Here is a 21,265-nt window from a genome sequence, read left to right as displayed (position 1 = left end):
ATGGTGACCTGTTGCCCTGTGTGATGGTGACCTGTTGCCCTGTGTGATGGTGACCTGTTGCCCTGTGTGATGGTGACCTGTTGCCCTGTGTGATGGTGACCTGCTGCCCTGTGTGATGGTGACCTGCTGCCCTGTGTGATGGTGACCTGTTGCCCTGTGTGATGGTGACCTGCTGCCCTGTGTGATAGTGACTTGCTGCCCTGTGTGATGGTGACCTGCTGCCCTGTGTGATGGTGACCTGCTGCCCTGTGTGATGGTAACCTGCTGCCCTGTGTGATGGTGACCTGTTGTCCTGTGTGATGGTGACCTGCTGCCCTGTGTGATGGTGCCCTGTGTGATAGTGACTTGCTGCCCTGTGTGATGGTGACCTGCTGCCCTGTGTGATGGTGACCTGCTGCCCTGTGTGATGGTGACCTGCTGCCCTGTGTGATGGTGACCTGCTGCCCTGTGCGATGGTGACCTGTTGCCCTGAGTGATGGTGACCTGTTGCCCTGTGTGATGGTGACCGGTTGCCCTGTGTGATGGTGACCTGTTGCCCTGTGTGATGGTGACCGGTTGCCCTGTATGATGGTGACCTGTTGCCCTGTGTGATGGTGACCGGTTGCCCTGTGTGATGGTGACCTGTTGCCCTGTGTGATGGTGACCTGCTGCCCTGTGTGATGGTGACCTGTTGCCCTGTGTGATGGTGACCTGCTGCCCTGTGTGATGGTGACCTGCTGCCCTGTGTGATGGTGACCTGCTGCCCTGTGTGATGGTGACCTGCTGCCCTGTGTGATGGTGACCTGTCACCCTGTGTGGTGGACCCCTGCCACCCTGTGTGGTGGACCCCTGCCACCCTGAGTGGTGGACCCCTGCCACCCTGTGTGGTGGACCCCCTGCCACCCTGTGTGGTGGACCCCTGCCACCCTGAGTGGTGGACCCCTAGCTGCCACCCTGTGTGGTGGACCCCCTGCCACTATGAGTGGTGGACCCCTGCCACCCTGTGTGGTGGACCCCTGTCACCCTGTGTGGTGGACCTCTGTCACCCTGTGTGGTGGACCCCTGCCACCCTGTGTGGTGGACCCCCTGTCACCCTGTGTGGTGGACCCCTGCCACCCTGTGTGGTGGACCCCTGCCACCCTGTGTGGTGGACCCCCTGTCACCCTGTGTGGTGGACCCCTGCCACCCTGTTAGGTGGACCCCTGCCACCCTGTGTGGTGGACCCCTGCCACCCTGTGTGGTGGACCCCTGCCACCCTGTGTGGTGGACCCCCTGCCTCCCTGTGTGGTGGACCCCCTGCCTCCCTGTGTGGTGGACCCCTGCCACCCTGTGTGGTGGACCCCTGCCACCCTGTGTGGTGGACCCCCTGCCTCCCTGTGTGGTGGACCCCTGCCACCCTGTGTGGTGGACCCCCTGTCACCCTGTGTGGTGAACCACCTGCCACCCTGTGTGGTGGACCCCCTGCCACCCTGTGTGGTGGACCCCCTGTCACCCTGTGTGGTGGACCCCCTGCCACCCTGTGTGGTGAACCCCTGCCAACATGTGTGGTGGACCCCTGCCACCCTGTGTGGTGGACCCCTGCCACCCTGTGTGGTGAACCCCTGCCACCCTGTGTGGTGGATCCCTGCCACCCTGTGTGGTTAACCCCTGCCACCATGTGTGGTGGACCTTTGCCACCCTGTGTGGTGGACCCCTGCCACCCTGTGTGGTGGACCCCTGCCTCCCTGTGTGGTGGACCCCTGCCACCCTATGTGGTGGACCCCTTCCACCCTGTGTGGTGAACCCCTGCCACCCTGTGTGGTGGACCCCTGCCACCCTGTGTGGTTAACCCCTGCCACCATGTGTGGTGGACCCTTGCCACCCTGTGTGGTGGACCCCTGCCACCCTGTGTGGTGGACCCCTGCCACCCTGTGTGGTGGACCCCTGCCACCCTGTGTGGTGGACCCCTGCCACCCTGTGTGGTGGACCCCTGCCACCCTGTGTGGTGAACCCCTGCCTCCCTGTGTGGTGGACCCCTGCCACCCTGTGTGGTGGACCCCTGCCACCCTGTGTGGTGGACCCCTGTCACCCTGTGTGGTGGACCCCTGCCACCCTGTGTGGTGAACCCCCAGCTACCCTGTGTGGTGGACCCCTGCCACCCTGTTTGGTGGACCCCTGCCACCCTGTCTGGTGGATTCCTTGCCACCCTGTGTAGTGGACCCCTTGCCACCCTGTGTGGTGGACCCCCTTCCACCCTGTGTGGTGGACCCCTGCCTCCCTGTGTGGTGGACCCCTGCCACCCTGTGTGGTGGACCCCTGCCACGCTGTGTGGTGGACCCCCCTGCCACCCTGTGTGGTGGACCCCTGCCACCCTGTGTGGTGGACTGCCTGCCACCCTGTGTGGTGGACCCCTGCCTCCCTGTGTGGTGGACCCCTGCCACCCTGTGTGGTGGACCCCTGCCACCCTGTGTGGTGGACCCCTGCCACCCTGTGTGGTGGACCCCTGCCACCCTGTGTAGTGGACCCCTGCCACCCTGTGTGGTGGACCCCTGCTGTAACAAACTAGGCTGTTGTAAGAATTATTCCAGAAGGTTCCAGAAGTTTCGGGTAGGGACCTGACCTCAACAACGCACATTCCCCTGAGGATTAGCAGGTCTGAGTCACAAATGGCGAGCGTCTCTGTTCATAGTTGCGTATAATGAATCATCCTATAGTATTCAGTAATTTAGAGAAATTAGCCTTTATTCATTTTGTATTAAAATTGTATTGTATAATATTCCTGGTTTTAGTACCAAGAGTACTCTAATTATTAGGAGATTTGAGGTAAGTCACCATCAGTGACGTCACGAATCAGATCTAAGTTGTAAGGCGCGAGTGACCGGCGGTCATAGGTCATCAGAGTTGACATGTCCACTATTTCTCAAAGTTCAAATAACCATTTTGGTGATCGGGAACAGCCCTGCCGTTAGATGCTTGTGTAATTTAACTTCAGTAAAATAATTCAACCAGTCTGGATCAATTAAGTACAACAGAGGTTAATTGTTATAACTTAAACCTGGCTAAGTAACTTGGTAAGCGATGCGGAACAATACAATGCTCTAGTCTGGGGAAGATCAGAGAGAGGGAGATCAGTGTGGACTCCAGATCAACTGGGAGAGGTCAACCATCTTACCTCCCCCAAGACCAGCCCCAACATCTAGCTGGTCGCCCAAGGTAGAGTTGCTTTATGAGTTCTTATAGGGATAGTCAATTCATTGCCAAGTAGGGAGTGGTAGATTGATAGGGAATGCACACATTTAGATTTTGTTTTAGTTTCTTTTAATAAATTAATTAGTTAATATTTTGCATTTTTATTATTTCCATGTGTATGTTCAATTTATGTGAACTTGTCCTGGTCACGTGGTCCACACGAGGCAGAGTTGGATTGGGCGCCGATTCTAACACCAAATCGGAAGTCATCTTTACCGTGTAATTTATTCCACACTCAAGGTCATCGGTTATAGTGGGGATCAAGCCCCAAGGTTGATTAATTAGCATGATCGATCCAGACCTCGATCATTGTTCAGTGTTACTGGTCTGGTGGTGGCGGCGGAGGCGACTCTAGGGTTTTGCTCGAAGCCTATGTCACGTCATACGGGTTGTAGAATCCTAAGTCGGTCAATCGTCTTAGGACCACGTGGCGTGGAGTTGACTTTAGTAAAAGTTTTGGAGTCCCTTGGTAGAGAATAAAAAAGAAAGAATACGGGTAGAGGGAGAAAAGAAGGAGGAAAGATCATTAGAGAAACCCTCCCCGTGTTACACTGCCACCCTGTGTGGTGGACCCCTGCCACCCTGTGTGGTGGACCCCCTGCCACCCTGTGTGGTGGACCCCTGCCACCCTGTGTGGTGGACCCCCTGCCACCCTGTGTGGTGGACTCCTGCCACCCTGTGTGGTGGACCCCCTGCCACCCTGTGTGGTGGACCCCTGCCACCCTGTGTGGTGGACCCCCTGCCACCCTGTGTGGTGGACCCCTGCCTCCCTGTGTGGTGGACCCCTGCCACCCTGTGTGGTGGACCCCCTGCCTCCCTGTGTGGTGGACCCCCTGCCACCCTGTGTGGTGGACCCCTGCCACCCTGTGTGGTGGAACCCCTGCCACCCTGTGTGGTGGACCCCTGCCACCCTGAGTGGTGGACCCCTGCCACCCTGTGTGGTGGACCCCTGCCTCCCTGTGTGGTGGACCCCTGCCACCCTGTGTGGTGGACCCCCTGCCTCCCTGTGTGGTGGACCCCCTGCCACCCTGTGTGGTGGACCCCTGCCACCCTGTGTGGTGGAACCCCTGCCACCCTGTGTGGTGGACCCCCTGCCACCCTGTGTGGTGGACCCCTGCCACCCTGTGTGGTGGAACCCCCTGCCACCCTGTGTGGTGGACCCCTGCCACCCTGTGTGGGTGGACCCCCTGCCACCCTGTGTGGTGGACCCCCTGCCTCCCTGTGTGGTGGACCCCTGCCACCCTGTGTGGTGGAACCCCCTGCCACCCTGTGTGGTGGACCCACTGCCACCCTGTATGGTGGACCCCCTGCCACCCTGTGTGGTGGACCCCCTGCCACCCTGTGTGGTGGACCCCTGCCACCCCTGTGTGGTGGACCCCCTGCCACCCTGTGTGGTGGACCCCTGCCACCCTGTGTGGTGGACCCCCTGCCACCCTGTGTGGTGGACTCCTGCCACCCTGTGTGGTGGACCCCCTGCCCACCCTGTGTGGTGGACCCCTGCCACCCTGTGTGGTGGACCCCCTGCCACCCTGTGGTGGTGGACCCCTGCCTCCCTGTGTGGTGGACCCCTGCCACCCTGTGTGGTGGACCCCCTGCCTCCCTGTGTGGTGGACCCCCTGCCACCCTGTGTGGTGGACCCCTGCCACCCTGTGTGGTGGAACCCCTGCCACCCTGTGTGGTGGAACCCCTGCCACCCTGTGTGGTGGACCCCCTGCCACCCTGTGTGGTGGACCCCTGCCACCCTGTGTGGTGGACCCCCTGCCACCCTGTGTGGTGGACCCCTGCCACCCTGTGTGGTGGACCCCCTGCCACCCTGTGTGGTGGACCCCTGCCACCCTGTGTGGTGGACCCCCTGCCACCCTGTGTGGTGGACCCCTGCCACCCTGTATGGTGGACCCCCTGCCACCCTGTGTGGTGGACCCCCTGCCACCCTGTGTGGTGGACCCCTGCCACCCTGTGTGGTGGACCCCCTGCCACCCTGTGTGGTGGACCCCTGCCACCCTGTGTGGTGGACCCCCTGCCACCCTGTGTGGTGGACTCCTGCCACCCTGTGTGGTGGACCCCCTGCCACCCTGTGTGGTGGACCCCTGCCACCCTGTGTGGTGGACCCCCTGCCACCCTGTGTGGTGGACCCCTGCCTCCCTGTGTGGTGGACCCCTGCCACCCTGTGTGGTGGACCCCCTGCCTCCCTGTGTGGTGGACCCCCTGCCACCCTGTGTGGTGGACCCCTGCCACCCTGTGTGGTGGAACCCCTGCCACCCTGTGTGGTGGACCCCTGCCACCCTGTGTGGTGGACCCCTGCCACCCTGTGTGGTGGACCCCTGCCTCCCTGTGTGGTGGACCCCTGCCACCCTGTGTGGTGGACCCCCTGCCTCCCTGTGTGGTGGACCCCCTGCCACCCTGTGTGGTGGACCCCTGCCACCCTGTGTGGTGGAACCCCTGCCACCCTGTGTGGTGGACCCCCTGCCACCCTGTGTGGTGGACCCCTGCCACCCTGTGTGGTGGACCCCCTGCCACCCTGTGTGTGGACCCCTGCCACCCTGTGTGGTGGACCCCCTGCCACCCTGTGTGGTGGACCCCTGCCTCCCTGTGTGGTGGACCCCTGCCACCCTGTGTGGTGGACCCCCTGCCACCCTGTGTGGTGGACCCCTGCCACCCTGTATGGTGGACCCCCTGCCACCCTGTGTGGTGGACCCCCTGCCACCCTGTGTGGTGGACCCCTGCCACCCTGTGTGGTGGACCCCCTGCCACCCTGTGTGGTGGACCCCTGCCACCCTGTGTGGTGGACCCCCTGCCACCCTGTGTGGTGGACCCCTGCCACTACTCCTTGTAATGTATTATATAAACTTAGCTAATGCTAATTTGTTCGGATAATGCAAGATGTATATATATTGATTTATTACTGTAAATGAATCTAAAATATAATATATAAAATAATAGAAGAGATTAACAAAATCTCGACAGCCGCTGATGGCATCATTCAGAGTTCAATTTCAAATTATCAAAATTCTCGAACAATTTTCTGGCTACTTTTTCTTAGCAAATATATCCCAATACAAAAATTAATGTTTTCTGTACATATTATTTTATAATAATCGTTAAATCAACTGGAAAAATAATTGTAATTTATTTGCATGAAAGATAATAATAATTTTTCTGGAGGCTCGCTGCTACGATCATCAGCATGATGACACCAACTATGCAATTCATTTAAAATTATCTAATTATTTGTTTTCACAAATTTAATGAGAATTGTGTTGGTGAATTAGGTTTTATATCTTAAAACTCCTGCCATCTAATTAACTCTGTTCTAAAATATATTATGATTTAATACAAAAATCTAATGGGAGTGACAACGAGGCAAGACGTTATTGTCGCTGTGGAAATGCTTCTTTATCTGACCACTAACGAGGCTTCGAGGTTCCTTATGGCGGTAGTTTTAAGGTCTCGAGTCTTTAGTCTTTTCTGAATCACTGTCTTCATTATCTCTCGTGTCGTGGTCAGACGAGGACCTGCGTGAGTGAGCGGTTGATAGGAAATTATTGAGTGCGTAATAACGTGTGTATAAACTTTATATTGTCCCTGCTTAGTGGAAATACAGTGTCAAGTAAGTTTACGAGTTGTAATGTTAGTTTTGTTGTCAGGAATGTGATATGTTCTTGTTTAGTGAGGGAAGGAGGCGAATTGCTCGTTAATCACACATGTTTAATTCATGACACTGACATTCATACCTATTCATGCACACGGTCCTTCACACTCGTACACATGAATAAACTTGTATTAGTTATGTTGCACCAATGCCAGGCATCAGTAAACAACTGCTTAATGCCAGATGATAAAATACTGAATGAAATCACAGTAACGTGATAAATATGAACAAAATCTTTGGAGTAAGACGGTCGGTTTGAACTAGCGTTTGAGGGACGTCATATATTAGATGTATGTTGTTATTGTCATATATAACGTATAATTAAATAATTGCAACATCTTTACATATGCCTAATATGCTTATTTTTATAACAAAACTTTATTTATTCCATAATAGTTTCATGAGCCGAAATTCGGAGACGTATTTACAGATATTATTAAAAAGTTAAAATTTTCAGTTACTATTGTATTCAATTAGTATTGTATTGTCTTGTATTACAGGAAAATTGGTGCTCGGTCACAGCCTCCAGCAGGCAGGATAGTCACGAATTCAACGAGATTCATCCAGGTGTTATCTTCCATCATGTTAAGGTGAGAAACTTGCCCCAATACGCGACTCCTTAATTACGTACCACATTGCGCTTCTTGAGCAGTTACCCTCTGAGCTGCACTTCTAGGTCGGTCTTGTGACTTAAGGAGTGAGGCCCCTGGTCTCGATTTAGGAGGGGGCCCGGTTTGACCCTCTTGGTGGCCCGCTGATCTCAACAAGAATTCCTTTAATTCAATATCAGTGGGAATATTGTTATTGATAAAGGCTGTAGATCAGTGGCTTGTTTCTTAATTAATTATATATATTGAACCGCCTACAAGCCGCTATTCAAGTATCGTGTAATTCACCCTTTTGTTTACTTCTTCTGCCGTCACTTATTTCAGGGATCTTTATATTTTTGTTGGTGGTTTGTGATTTTTTCTTTTGTTAGGTGATTTTTTGTTTGTTTGGCGTTTTGGAATATTTTTGTTGGGTGTTTTTAATTTTTTGTTGAGCATTACGAATTTTTTGGTGGAGTTTTTAATTTTTTTATTGGCGGATTTGTATTTTTGTTTGACGGATTTATATATACATTTTTTGGTGGATTTTGATTTTGTTTTTTGGTGGATTTGGATTTTGTTTTTGTTGGCGGATTTGATTTTTTTTGTTGGCTGATTGTGCATTAATTCGAATTTCGCCAAAAAAAAAATCGAAATACGCCAACAAAAAAATCCAAATCCCCCAACAAAAAATTCCAAATCCGCCAACAAAAACTTGTTTTTACAGCGCTTATTAAATACAGTTAAAATGTTACATTACTCATTACTATCTTGTATTACAGATAAGTTGGTGCTCGGTCACAGTCTCCAGCAGGCAGGATAGTGGCCAGATGCCAGCGATTCATCCGTGTATTATCTTCCATCATGTTAAGGTGAGAAACTTTCCCAGTACTTGACTCCTTAATTATGTAACACATTGCGCTTCTTGAGTCAGAGGGGGACTATCTAATTGCTTAGTATATTAATGTTTGTACTATAGAAAGTACTATCTGAACAGGAGGATGTTTAAAGTGAGCCTTAGGAGTGAGGGCCCTGGACCCTGATTCACGAAGCAGTTACGCAAGCACTTACAAACCTGTACAACTTTAATCAATATTTGGCGGATTTTTTTTACAGTTATTCAGCCCATCCTCCAAACAAAGATCAAAAGTGATTCCATGCACCCGCCAAGCCCCCCGTTTATCAATGAAAAGCGGGGTACACACGACTCACAACTGCTGACGTTCGAACATATCCGGAACAAGTGCTTCACTGACGAATTTTGTTCGAATCACAACGCTATAAATGCTTCACCCACGTACTACAAATACAAATAATCGCCAACAGAACCTAAACACCTAACCTATCCTATGCCTATATATACACAATATGCTAATATATTATTATATTAATTTATACATGAGAAAATTCCCGTTTTGAATGAACAGCATGTTAAAATTTATGAATGCGTTTGTAGGGTTGACCGCTGAATGTAATGGACTTGAGTCGAAGATGGGTTGAATTATTAAACAGTTAAAGAGCTGCGAAGCACCAGGAGACTGTTTATAACAATAACAACAGTTGTTTGGGAAGTTTTCATGCTTGTAAGCTGTTTAAACTAATAAATGTAACCAAAGCCGTCAAAGATTGAGGAAAGATGTACACGTTTGTAAGTGCTTGAGTAACTGCTTCGTGAATCTGGTCTTGGAGGTTTGGGAGGGCCCGCTTTGACCCCTTGGGTGTTCCGCTGATCTTAACAAGAATTCCTTTAATTCATTATTAGTGGAAATACTGTTATTGATAACATCTGTAGTTCAGTGGTTTCTTTTTTCATTACTTATATATGGTGAAGCCCACAAGCCGCTGTTAAAGTATCGTGTAATTCACCCTTTTGCAAGGAAGAGTTAAGAATATAGCCAAGGGGTCCATACAATACTACATGAGAAGGAATGATCAGGAACTGTGGCGGCATTCATCATATTCTGCTCCTCTAATTATTTGTTTACTTTCTCTGGCGTCAGTTATTGCTAGGTTCTTTGTCCCGTATTGCCCCATCACCTCTATCCCCCCCATTTCCCTTATCACCACCCCCATCCCCCCCATCTCCCCCCCGTCTCCCCCATTCCCCCCATTCCCCCCCCCGTCTCCCCCATTCCCCCCCCGTCTCCCCCATTCCCCCCCCCGTCTCCCCCATTCCCCCCCGTCACCCCCATCCCCCCCGTCTCCCCCATCCCCCCCGTCTCCCCCATTCCTCCCGTTTCCCCCATTCCCCCCGTTTCCCCCATTCCCCTCGTCTCCCCCATCCTCCCACGTCTCCCCCATCCTCCCACGTCTCGCCCCCCCCCGTCTCCCCCATCCCCCCCCGTCTCCCCCATCCCCCCCCGTCTCCCCCATCCCCCCCCGTCTCCCCCATCCCCCCCGTCTCCCCATCCCCCCCGTCTCCCCATCCCCCCGTCTCCCCCATCCCCCCCATCCCCCCCGTCTCCCCATCCCCCCGTCTCCCCATCCCCCCCGTTTCCCCCATCCCCCACGTCTCCCCCATCCCCCACGTCTCCCCCATCCCCTCCGTCTCCCCCATCCCCCCCGTCTCCCCCATCCCCCCCCCGTCTCCCCCATCCCCCCCCCGTCTCCCCCATCCCCCCCCCTCCGTTTCCCCCATCCCCCCCCGTTTCCCCCATCCCCCCCCAGTTTCCCCATCCCCCCCCCGTTTCCCCCATCCCCCCCGTCTCCCCCATCCCCCCCCCCGTTTCCCCCATCCCCCCCCCCGTTTCCCCCATCCCCCCCGTCTCCCCCATCCCCCCCCCGTCTCCCCCATCCCCCCCCGTTTCCCCCATCCCCCCCCGTCTCCCCCATCCCCCCGTTTCCCCCATCCCCCCCATCAGGGGGTAATGATGTTGGGCGAGTTAGGAGTGAGGAACTAATACAGAGATTTAGGACAGCCATTGAATTAGTTAGGAGCAAGGGAGGAATCCCCATCATAAGTGGCATTCTTCCAAGAAAGGGAGTGGGAAATGAATGGATGTCGAGGGCACATGGTGTCAATTGCCGGCTAGAAAGATATTGCAAATCAAATGCAATATCTTTCATAGACAACTGGGAACGCTTCTATGGAAGAAATGAAATGTATGCTCGTGATGGGGTACATCTATCGAGGGCTGGGGTTGTTGCTGTTGCGAACTCGTTGGAACCAGTGGTTAGAGGTGTTTGGGTTTAAACTGTTAGTAGATAGTGGTATGGGAATTGATTTGGAGGAAGGAGGTAATAAAAGTATGTGTTCGTGGGAGAAAAGAATTGGCAAAATGATCAGGGAAAGAAAAGGACCTCAAAATAACAATTCACTTAGGATATATTACACTAACAGTAGAAGTCTAAGAAAAAACACTAATGAATTAAATGCTCTTGTCTGCACAGAAAAAAATAGATATTATTGCACTTACCGAAACGTGGATGAATGTAGAAAATAGAGAACTATTAGCTGAATATCAGATAAATGGATTTAAACTATTTCACACAGATATATTAGACGAGGAGGGGGAGTAGCCATATATGTTAGGGGCAATTTGAAATGTAGTCTCAAAGAGGGAATCAAAATTGAGCCACACACAGAAACTATTTGGATAGAATTAAACGAAAAAACAAATAATATTATAATAGGAGCTATATATAGGCCACCAAATTTAGACAGAATGGAAGCAAAGCATCTATGGGATGAAATATCTAGAACATCTAGATCTAACAGTATTTATGTCATGGGTGACTTTAATTTTAGTGGAATAAACTGGGTGAACAAAACAGGTAATAGTGAAGCAGAAGATTTTCTAGAATTAATTGACGATTGCTTTCTTACGCAACACATTAAGGAACCAACGCGGGAAAATAATATTTTAGATTTAGTGTTAACTAACAGGGAAACACAAATTAATAACATCGAAATAGGGAGTGAGCTAGGGAACAGTGATCACAAAGTTATCAGATTTGGCATAGAATGGAATAGACCTTTAGGAGAAAATTCTGTTAAAGTGCCAGATTTTCGAAAAGCTGATTTTAATAGCGTAAGAATTTTTTTGGGTCAAAGAGATTGGAAAGTCTTGGGTATGGGGTGTGGGCCGGTCTTAGAGCGAGACATGAACCCAGCGACAGGTGACGTAAAAGGGGATTTCGATGTGGATTTAATATATAACTTATTTAAGAATATTCTAAACAAAGCACAGGAACGTTGTATACCATACAAATTGAATAGATCGAATACTAATGACCCAAAGTGGATAACAAATAATTTAAAGAACCTTATAGGTAAAAAGAGAAATTGGTACAAAAGGATTAAGAATGGGGAAGTCAGGTTAGAACAGGAATTCATACAACTGGTTAGAAATGTTAAAAAAGAGATTAGGAAAGCAAAAAGAAACTATGAAGTTCGCATAGCAGAGCAAGCAGAGTCAAATCCTAAAGGGTTTTTTCAGTTATATCGAACTAAGACTAGGGAAAGGATAGGTCCATTAAAATCTGAGACAGGTCAAATAACGGATAATGACAAGGAGATGAGTAGTATTTTTAACAAATATTTTATATCTGTATTTACTAAAGAAGAACTTAACAATATGCCTTCAGCCGAACAAGTCTATGTGGGTGGGAATGAGGACAGGTTGACTAGTGTAGCAGTTACCAGGGAGGATGTAATTAAACAATTAGAGAAACTAAAACCAAACAAATCCCCAGGGCCGGATGAAGTGTTTGCCAGGGTGCTTAAAGAATGCAAAGAGGAGCTTTCCGAGCCACTGTCTACCATATTTAATAAATCAATAGTCAGGCAGAGTGCCAGTCATGGAAAGTAGCTAATGTGGTACCAATTTTTAAGAAAGGAGATAGATCACTTGCGTCAAACTATCGGCCAATTAGCCTAACGTCTATTGTGGGAAAGTTACTTGAATCAATAACTGCAAATACAATTCGTCTCCATCTTGAAAAACATAAATTAATAAATGAGTCGCAACATGGTTTTACAAATGGCCGTTCATGTTTAACAAATTTGCTAACTTTTTATTCCAGCATAGTTGAGGCAGTTGATAGTGGTAAGGATTGTGATGTTGTGTACCTTGACTTTAGCAAAGCTTTTGATACAGTGCCACATGAAAGACTAATTAAAAAAAATAGAAGCTCATGGTATAGGGGGTGCTATATTAACTTGGATTGGGGCATGGCTGTTCCAAAGGAAACAGAGAGTTAGTATAAATGGGGTTAAGTCAGAGTGGGATAATGTTGTTAGTGGAGTACCGCAGGGCTCTGTCCTGGGACCTCTGTTGTTTATAATATATATAAATGATTTAGATTCAGGTTTGAGTAGCAACATTTGCAAATTTGCCGATGATACGAAAATCGGTAGGGAAATTAATTCAGAGGAGGACTCACTATCACTTCAAGTTGATCTAGATAGGGTTTTGAAATGGTCAAATGATTGGCAAATGGAGTTTAATGCTGATAAATGTAAAGTTCTGAGGCTAGGTAATGATAGAGTTACAAGATACGAGCTAGATGGTGTTGAGATTGCGAAGTCGGATTGCGAAAGGGATCTGGGAGTTATGATTAGTAAGAATTTAAAACAAAAGGATCAATGCATGAATGTTCGTAATAAGGCGAATAGGACACTGGGATTTATTGACCAGACCACACACTAGAAACTGAAGGGACGACGACGTTTCGGTCCGTCCTGGACCATTCTCAGTGTGTGGTCTGGTCTCCCCCATCCCCACCGTCTCCCCCATCCCCCCCGTCTCTCCCATCCCCCCCGTCTCTCCCATCCCCCCCCGTCTCCCCCATCCCCCCCGTCTCCCCCATCCCCCCCCGTCTTCCCCATCCCCCCGTCTCCCCCATCCCCCCCGTCTCCCCCATCCCCCCCCCGTCTCCCCCATCCCCCCCCGTCTCCCCCATCCCCCCCCGTCTCCCCCATCCCCCCGTCTCCCCCATCCCCCCCCCCGTCTCCCCCATCCCCCCCCGTCTCCCCCATCCCCCCCCCCGTCTCCCCGTCTCCCTCGTCCCCCACGTCTCCCTCGTCCCCCACGTCCCCTCCTCCCCCATCGCCCCCGTCTCCCCCATCCCCCTGTCTCCCCCATCGCCCCCGTCTCCCCCCGTCTCCCCCATCCCCTGTCTCCCCCATCCCCCCCCCGTCTCCCCCATCCCCCCCCCCGTCTCCCCCATCCCCCCCCCGTCTCCCCCATCCCCCCCGTCTCCCCCATCCCCCCTCCCTTCTCCCCCATCCCCCCCCGTCTCCCCCATCCCCCCCATCCCCCCCATCCCCCCCGTCTCCCCCATCCACCCCGTCTTCCCCATCCACCCCCGTCTCCCCCATCCCCCCCGTCTCCCCCATCCCCCCCGTCTCCCCCATCCCCCCCGTCTCCCCCGTCTCCCCCATCCCCCCCGTCTCCCCCATCCCCCCCCCGTCTCCCCGTCTCCCTCGTCCCCCACGTCTCCCTCGTCCCCCACGTCCCCTCCTTCTCCCCCATCGCCCCCGTCTCCCCCATCCCCCCATCGCCCCCGTCTCCCCCATCCCCCTGTCTCCCCCACCCCCCCCCCGTCTCCCCCATCCCCCCCCGTCTCCCCCATCCCCCCTCCCGTCTCCCCCGTCTCCCCCATCCCCCCCCCGTCTCCCCCATCCCCCCATCCCCCCCGTCTCCCCCATCCACCCCGTCTTCCCCATCCACCCCGTCTCCCCCATCCCCCCGTCTCCCCCATCCCCCCCGTCTCCCCCATCCCCCCCGTCTCCCCCATCCACCCCCGTCTCCCCCATCCACCCCCGTCTCCCCCCGTCTCCCCCATCCCCCCCGTCTCCCCCATCCCCCCCGTCTCCCCCATCCCCCCCGTCTCCCCCATCCCCCCCCGTCTCCCCCATCCCCCCCCGTCTCCCCCATCCCCCCCGTCTCCCCCATCCCCCCCCGTCTCCCCCATCCCCCCCCGTCTCCCCCATCCCCCCCGTCTCCCCCATCCCCCCCGTCTCCCCCATCCCCCCCGTCTCCCCCATCCCCCCCCGTCTCCCCCATCCCCCCCCGTCTCCCCCATCCCCCCGTCTCCCCCATCCCCCCATCCCCCCGTCTCCCCCATCCCCCCCGTCTCCCCCATCCCCCCCCCGTCTCCCCCATCCCCCCCCCCCGTCTCCCCCATCCCCCCCCGTCTCCCCCATCCCCCCCCGTCTCCCCCATCCCCCCCCGTCTCCCCCATCCCCCCCGTCTCCCCCATCCCCCCCGTCTCCCCCATCCCCCCGTCTCCCCCATCGCCCCCGTCTCCCCCATCCCCCTGTCTCCCCCCGTCTCCCCCATCCCCCTGTCTCCCCCATCGCCCCCGTCTCCCCCATCCCCCTGTCTCCCCCATCCCCCCCCCGTCTCCCCCATCCCCCCCCCGTCTCCCCCACCCCCCCCCCGTCTCCCCCATCCCCCCCGTCTCCCCCATCCCCCCCCCGTCTCCCCCATCCCCCCCCCCGTCTCCCCCATCCCCCCCGTCTCCCCCATCCCCCCCCGTCTCCCCCATCCCCCCCCGTCTCCCCCATCCCCCCCCCCGTCTCCCCCATCCCCCCCCGTCTCCCCCATCCCCCCCCGTCTCCCCCATCCCCCCCCCCGTCTCCCCCATCCCCCCCGTCTCCCCCATCCCCCCCCGTCTCCCCCATCCCCCCCCCGTCTCCCCCATCCCCCCCCGTCTCCCTCATCCCCCCCGTCTCCCCCATCCCCCCCATCCCCCCCGTCTCCCCCATCCCCCCCGTCTCCCCCATCCCCCCCGTCTCCCCCATCCCCCCCGTCTCCCCCATCCCCCCCGTCTCCCCCATCCCCCCCGTCTCCCCCATCCCCCCCCCGTCTCCCCCATCCCCCCCCGTCTCCCCCATCCCCCCCCCGTCTCCCCCATCCCCCTCCGTCTCCCCCATCCCCCCCCCGTCTCCCCCATCCCCCCCCCCCGTCTCCCCCATCTCCCCCATCCCCCCGTCTCCCCCATCCCCCCCCGTCTCCCCCATCCACCCCATCTCCCCCATCCCCCCCGTCTCCCCCATCCACCCCCGTCTCCCCCATCCACCCCCGTCTCCCCCATCCACCCCCGTCTCCCCCATCCACCCCCGTCTCCCCCATCCACCCCCGTCTCCCCCATCCACCCCCGTCTCCCCCATCCACCCCCGTCTCCCCCATCCACCCCCGTCTCCCCCATCCCCCCCCTCTCCCCCATCCCCCATGATCATCGCAGTGTGGGGGGGGGGTAGCCCCAACCCCCCCTCTTGTATTATATATATATATATATATATATATATATATATATATATATATACATATATATATATATATATACATATATATATATATATAATATGCGAACAAGCCTGAATGGTACAGGGCGTCTTAATCCACTTGACCATCACGACCGGACAAAAACTGATGGTAGCCGAGGCTATTTAGCCCATCAGCCCGCCGGCACTCTGATGGTAATCTTGGGCATAGCACTTTATCAAATCACCTCATTCCCCGTGTTCACACGTGTTCCTCACGTGTGCCCCAAAGAATGAGGTGATTTGATAAAATACTATGCCCAAGATTACCATCAGAGTGCCGGCGGGCTGATGGGCTAAATCGCCTCGGCTACCATCAGTTTTTGTCCGGTCGTGATGGTCAAGTGGATTAAGGCGTCCTGTACATACCAGTTGCGTTGCTCCTGGCAGTATGGGTTTGAGTCACTTCTGGGGTGTGAGTTTTGAGTTTATATATATATATATATATATATATATATATATATATATATATATATATATATATATATATACTATTATTATTATTTTCTATTATATACTATTATTTTCTATTACATGGGTTCAGTTCCTGAACCCATTATGTGCCTCTGTAACCCTTTCCACCACCGCCCACGGGATGGGTATAAGGTGCATAATTAAGAATCAATTCTAATACAAACATGTTCCACAATGTAGATGGGCTCGTCTCTCAGTACACAATGTTTTTCATCTGTGATGAGCTCATTTTATATTATTTTCTCTTTAGCTATCTATTCTAAGAACACAAAATTTCTATGATTGCTTTCCAACTTTACAGTCCATTTCTCATTCAATTAATCATCTCCCCATGCACCAATTACTTTGATGTTGATACTCAAAATTTTGTATATAATTTTTTTCAGGTTACGGTAAACTGTAGGACTTTCCTCTAAGGCCAAAAAGGCTCACTCGTTGCAAAAGTTTATGTGAAATTGGCAGTATTTTATTAGTTTATTTCAATTTTATTAACTTCTTTGGCAGGTACGTCCTCCCTACAGCTCATCGTGGGACATTTGACACTCCGGAAGATAAGGTGCGTTCATTATGTGTTTTGTTGCGATGCCATTTTAATATCGACCCTCAACATTCTTTATAAAACATGTAAGACAGCCCGAAGTAACTTTTCGTTCAAATATGACAGGACGTATTTTCTGTGCCATTTTGGCATTTGTGAATTTCTGGGGTGTAGCCTAGCTGAGTGATTCTGAACATAGGGATGGGTAGCGTCGTTGGATTAAGCAAGAATTTTGGGCTCGCCAGATTAGAGCCAGGCAGATGTATGCGTAACACCTGATTGGCCAAGTTTCATACCTGCCATCTAATTGGGGTTACCTGAGGTCACGTGACTCCTGAGGGGGATGCCGTGAGGCAGTTAATTGGGCCCGAGGCCTCGTTACAACCATTGAGCTGGAAAAGATAAAACATGCTTCAATAATTAGCAGATTTTTTATAACCGCAGTGAAGCCAGACCTTAGAAGAGCCGAGAGAGAGCTCGTTTGTATCGAAACTTGTGTGATTGTAACTTCGAGTAAACCAGTTTACCATTTCCCAAAAGTTAGTGAGGAGGGATGAATCGCTGCTTGATGAATCCGGACACAATTCGCGCAATGCTAGTGGTGTGGGACTGCTGTTTCTCCAAATCCAAGCTATAAAGAACTCCAGGGAAGAAGGGTGAGGAATTGCCCATCCTCGCTAGCAAACCTGTGGAGCCTCAACTAACACTGAACGACCAGTCCCGGGCAAGTGGGTTGGTTATTCAGAAGGTAACGAGTGCAGTGCTGTGCCATAGACACTAAAGTTCTGTTACTCCAGTGGCATAGCGATTGCAGCATTTAAGTGTAGCAGCCAATGAATTGGACCAATGCAGTACTCCACTTAGAGAAGCACTGAAGTGACAACTCTGATAATAGTCACGATTACCCTACAGTGATAGTTGGTGATTTTTTTCGGCAAAAAGCTCTTTAATGGTTGCTTTAAACCAGTGTTGGGCTACCAACTTTGGTATAATAATTGCAATGTTTACCTTTATGTCTGGCAACCCTAAAATTTAGCTGCGTTTATGGACCAATGCGACGGTCAGAGTGGAAACAAAAGATTGAATTGTTAAGAGGTTATAGTATTATGGAAATTTTAGGAAGACCAAGAGAGAAATTCAACAATATTATGAATGGCGCCACAGAGCGCGCCGTGTTCGTGAGCAAAGGACACATTGGATGGTTATCATTGGGACGTCTATTTAAAAATGGCACAGGTAGTGTCAAGGGGCAGAGGTAGTGCCAGAGGGGCACAGGTACCGCCAAAGGGCACAGGTACCCTTCTCTTGCTTCCCCATCAGTTCGGTGAGGTGAGAGTTCATTACGTGGGCACGACATACTTTCACGAGATAAACTTTTAATATTGGCACACTTTGGACTATGGTTGTCTAAATAAATAATGAAACGTTTTTACACGTTTTGATTAAAATGTTTTCGTCGCAGCACCTACCTTCCGGAAAGCCCTTTTCCTGTCTAGTAAACAAAACAAAAAAACAATTACAGAAAATAACGTCAAAGATAACAGGAAATAGCCATTAAACTGTTAACCAACATGCATATGTCAACCTAGCCTCGGTCTCCATTGACTAAGATATACAAATATGGATTTTATATATATATATATTATATGAACACTTAGTTTCATCCTAAAAGTCACAAAGACACCAGTAGGCAGTGCCATCCACAGAGAGGCACCTTAGAAAGTATACCCAGCCCATTGGAAAGGTAGACCAATTAGCTTCTTTTGTGTTGGGTAGCCCTGTGTGTACCTGAAGGAGTCAATTTTCGACCTCTGTTGGAGGTGAATTTATTCAAGCTTTGGAGTGTCTCAAGCAATAGATTGATCAGTGACTTTTTTCTAGCTATTCGGACGGCAACATTGAATGTGGGGGAGGAAATCGGAGCAAGAGGAAATGGAGGCAGTACTCAGAACAAGAGGAGCGACGACACACAGATAGGCAGCAAGTTTATCATAAAACTGCTTTCGTGGCTACACAGTCCTACAATTAGCAAGATGTCAAATGTACAAAGAAATCATATCACCGTGATGTATCAATGAGCATATCAGTAGGAGCCATGTGGAGGATTCGAACCTATGCGCTGGAAACTCGCAGGCGACACCAGACCACTAGGTTGAGGTCAATATTGTGAAGCTTGAGAGGACAGCACTAGTGTCAAGACACTGCAAATATAGACGAAGTGTCACGATAACGTGGCTGAAGAAATGTTGACCAAACCACACACTAGAAGATAAGGAGGCGACGACGTTTCGGTCCGTCTTGGACCATTATCAGGTCGAAACATCGTCGTCTCTAAATCTTTTAGTGATGCCCAACAGACCACTGGAACATTATGTAACACAGTGCATAAAATTTTAACTTAGATTCAACAGAGCAGTTGTTGTTATTAAACACATGGGGCATAATCTTACTGAAGCGAATATAGTCATAAATACTCATAATCCTCCTAAGTAAAACAGAAACAAGAAACCAGTAACAATTCGTAGGCCAGCCATAGGCTTAGAGCCAGCGGAGGAATATCCCTGCAAAACAAATCTTCTAGTGTGTGTGGTTTGGGCAACACATTGCAAATCTTTCAAAAGTTTATGATAATGCAGATACACGACTTCATTACAGCTCTTGGGGTAGTAACAGTAATGGTAAAGTAGCAGCCAGAATTGAAACTTTCCATTAGTCAACCTGAAAGTAGAAATTATAGTGACACCACCAAATGTAAAGATTGTTATATGCTTAGAAACGGTAAAAGTCCTGCAAGAGTAATTGAACAAATTGAGTCCTGCAAAAGTGATTAATAAAATTGGACTCCTCTGAAAGATTCAGACGAGAATTACAATTGGGTTGAATCCCTCACAAAATTTAATAATAGAGAGAAACTGAATCTGCAATGTTGAACGATACCTTAAAGATTAATAAAGCAGCAACACACACAGTTTTAGGGACTGTAATAACACAGGTCCAAGAACCATTAAGTCTTGGAAATTGATAACTATACCGACACAAAGCAGCGCTCCGGAACCTATACATAAATTTAAATGCAAACAAATAAAGCACTGACAAACACGTATTGGAAGGCGGAAGAGATGCGGATTTTACAGCCAACCACGAGTCCTACCAGTCCTCAATAACCAAATTTTGGAGACCAACTTCACGCATGGCGCACACGCTGCTCAAGCGCTCCACAAGAAATAATAAATGTACAAAAAGCTCAAGCTATTCATACAGACCAGAATGATGTGCCATCTTTTGGACTATGCGCAAAATTGAAACTGAATCCCGTTGAAGACAACTTCAAGATTCTACAAACTCTATAACAGTCAGTATAACAAAAATGTACAAAAATACAACATTGAAGCAAGATTAAATCATTGCAAGACAACAGACCAGATGACAGGCTGTAAGAGAACCAGCTGGAAACATTAGAAAGAACTGTAGATGAAGAACATAATCTGTAGATTGCCTATAGATTATGAAGAACATTTATAACAAAAGACTCCCAAAACCTCTGGTTAGATAATGGAAAAGGTGGTGTAGCACACCAGGTACTCAAGTAACAGAGAATGAGACAACACAAGGCGAAGGGAACGATCAGGAGAAAAGCGTCAAGCCATTACGACTATATAGCACTTGGAAGGGGTCAGGATAAGGATTTGGGATGGGACGGGGGAAAAAGAATGACGCCAACCACTTTGAACGGTCGGGGAATTGAACGCCGACCTCAATGAAGCGAAACCATCTTTCTACCGTCCAGCCCAAGCGGCTGTGCAAAGAATAAAAGCAATACCATATAGACACGCAGAATAACAGCAGACACCACACCATCGACAAGATCCTAGAAGGCAGACACTACACCATGGACAAGATCCAAGAATGCAGACACCACACCATCGACAAGATCCAAGAAGGTAGACACCACACCATCGACAAGATCCAAGAAGGTAGACACCACACCATGGACAAGATCCAAGAATGCAGACACCACACCATCGACAAGATCCAAGATGGCAGACACTACACCATCGACAAAATCCAAGAAGGTAGACACCACACCATGGACAAGATCTAAGAATGCAGACACCACACCATCGACAAGATCCAAGAAGGTAGACACCACACCATCGACATGATCCAAGAAGGCAGACACCACACCATCGACATGATCCAAGAAGGCAGACACCACACCATCGACTAGATCCCACAAAACAGCAGCAAGACACACAGTCCGGCAGTGGTCCAGTGTGGTGAGTGACACCACTCACCACACCACAAGGAGCAGTGTGGTCACAATGCGACCCCAAACGTCTTAAGGTCAGAGCTACTCCACTTGACGGTCATGCTATCGGGAGAAGCAATATTTTAAAGATCCTGAAGGACGTAACTGGCCTCAAACCCGCTGACATTAGTCAGGAAAGTGAAGATATCGTGCTCTACTTTTCATGTGAAGAGGAGCTAGAAAAACTCCTGACTAACGATGCCATCCTTCGTAAAGAGCACCACCTACA

At 51.2% G+C, this 21,265-nt stretch overlaps 1 long non-coding RNA gene across 1 annotated transcript; it reads left to right on the top strand.

Moving 5' to 3' along the window:
• The first annotated feature begins 6,683 nt into the window (after window positions 1–6,683).
• Window positions 6,684–20,956, top strand: LOC138365509 (uncharacterized). Its single transcript, XR_011228858.1, has 4 exons — window positions 6,684–6,814; window positions 7,357–7,446; window positions 8,226–8,315; window positions 16,694–20,956. It is a non-coding gene; the product is annotated as an uncharacterized lncRNA (long non-coding RNA).
• Window positions 20,957–21,265: the final 309 nt, after the last annotated feature.

The sequence above is a fragment of the Procambarus clarkii genome, chromosome 17 (assembly GCF_040958095.1).
Source record: "Procambarus clarkii isolate CNS0578487 chromosome 17, FALCON_Pclarkii_2.0, whole genome shotgun sequence".
Classification (NCBI taxonomy): domain Eukaryota; kingdom Metazoa; phylum Arthropoda; class Malacostraca; order Decapoda; family Cambaridae; genus Procambarus; species Procambarus clarkii.
This window is presented reverse-complemented; position numbering and strand designations above follow the sequence as displayed.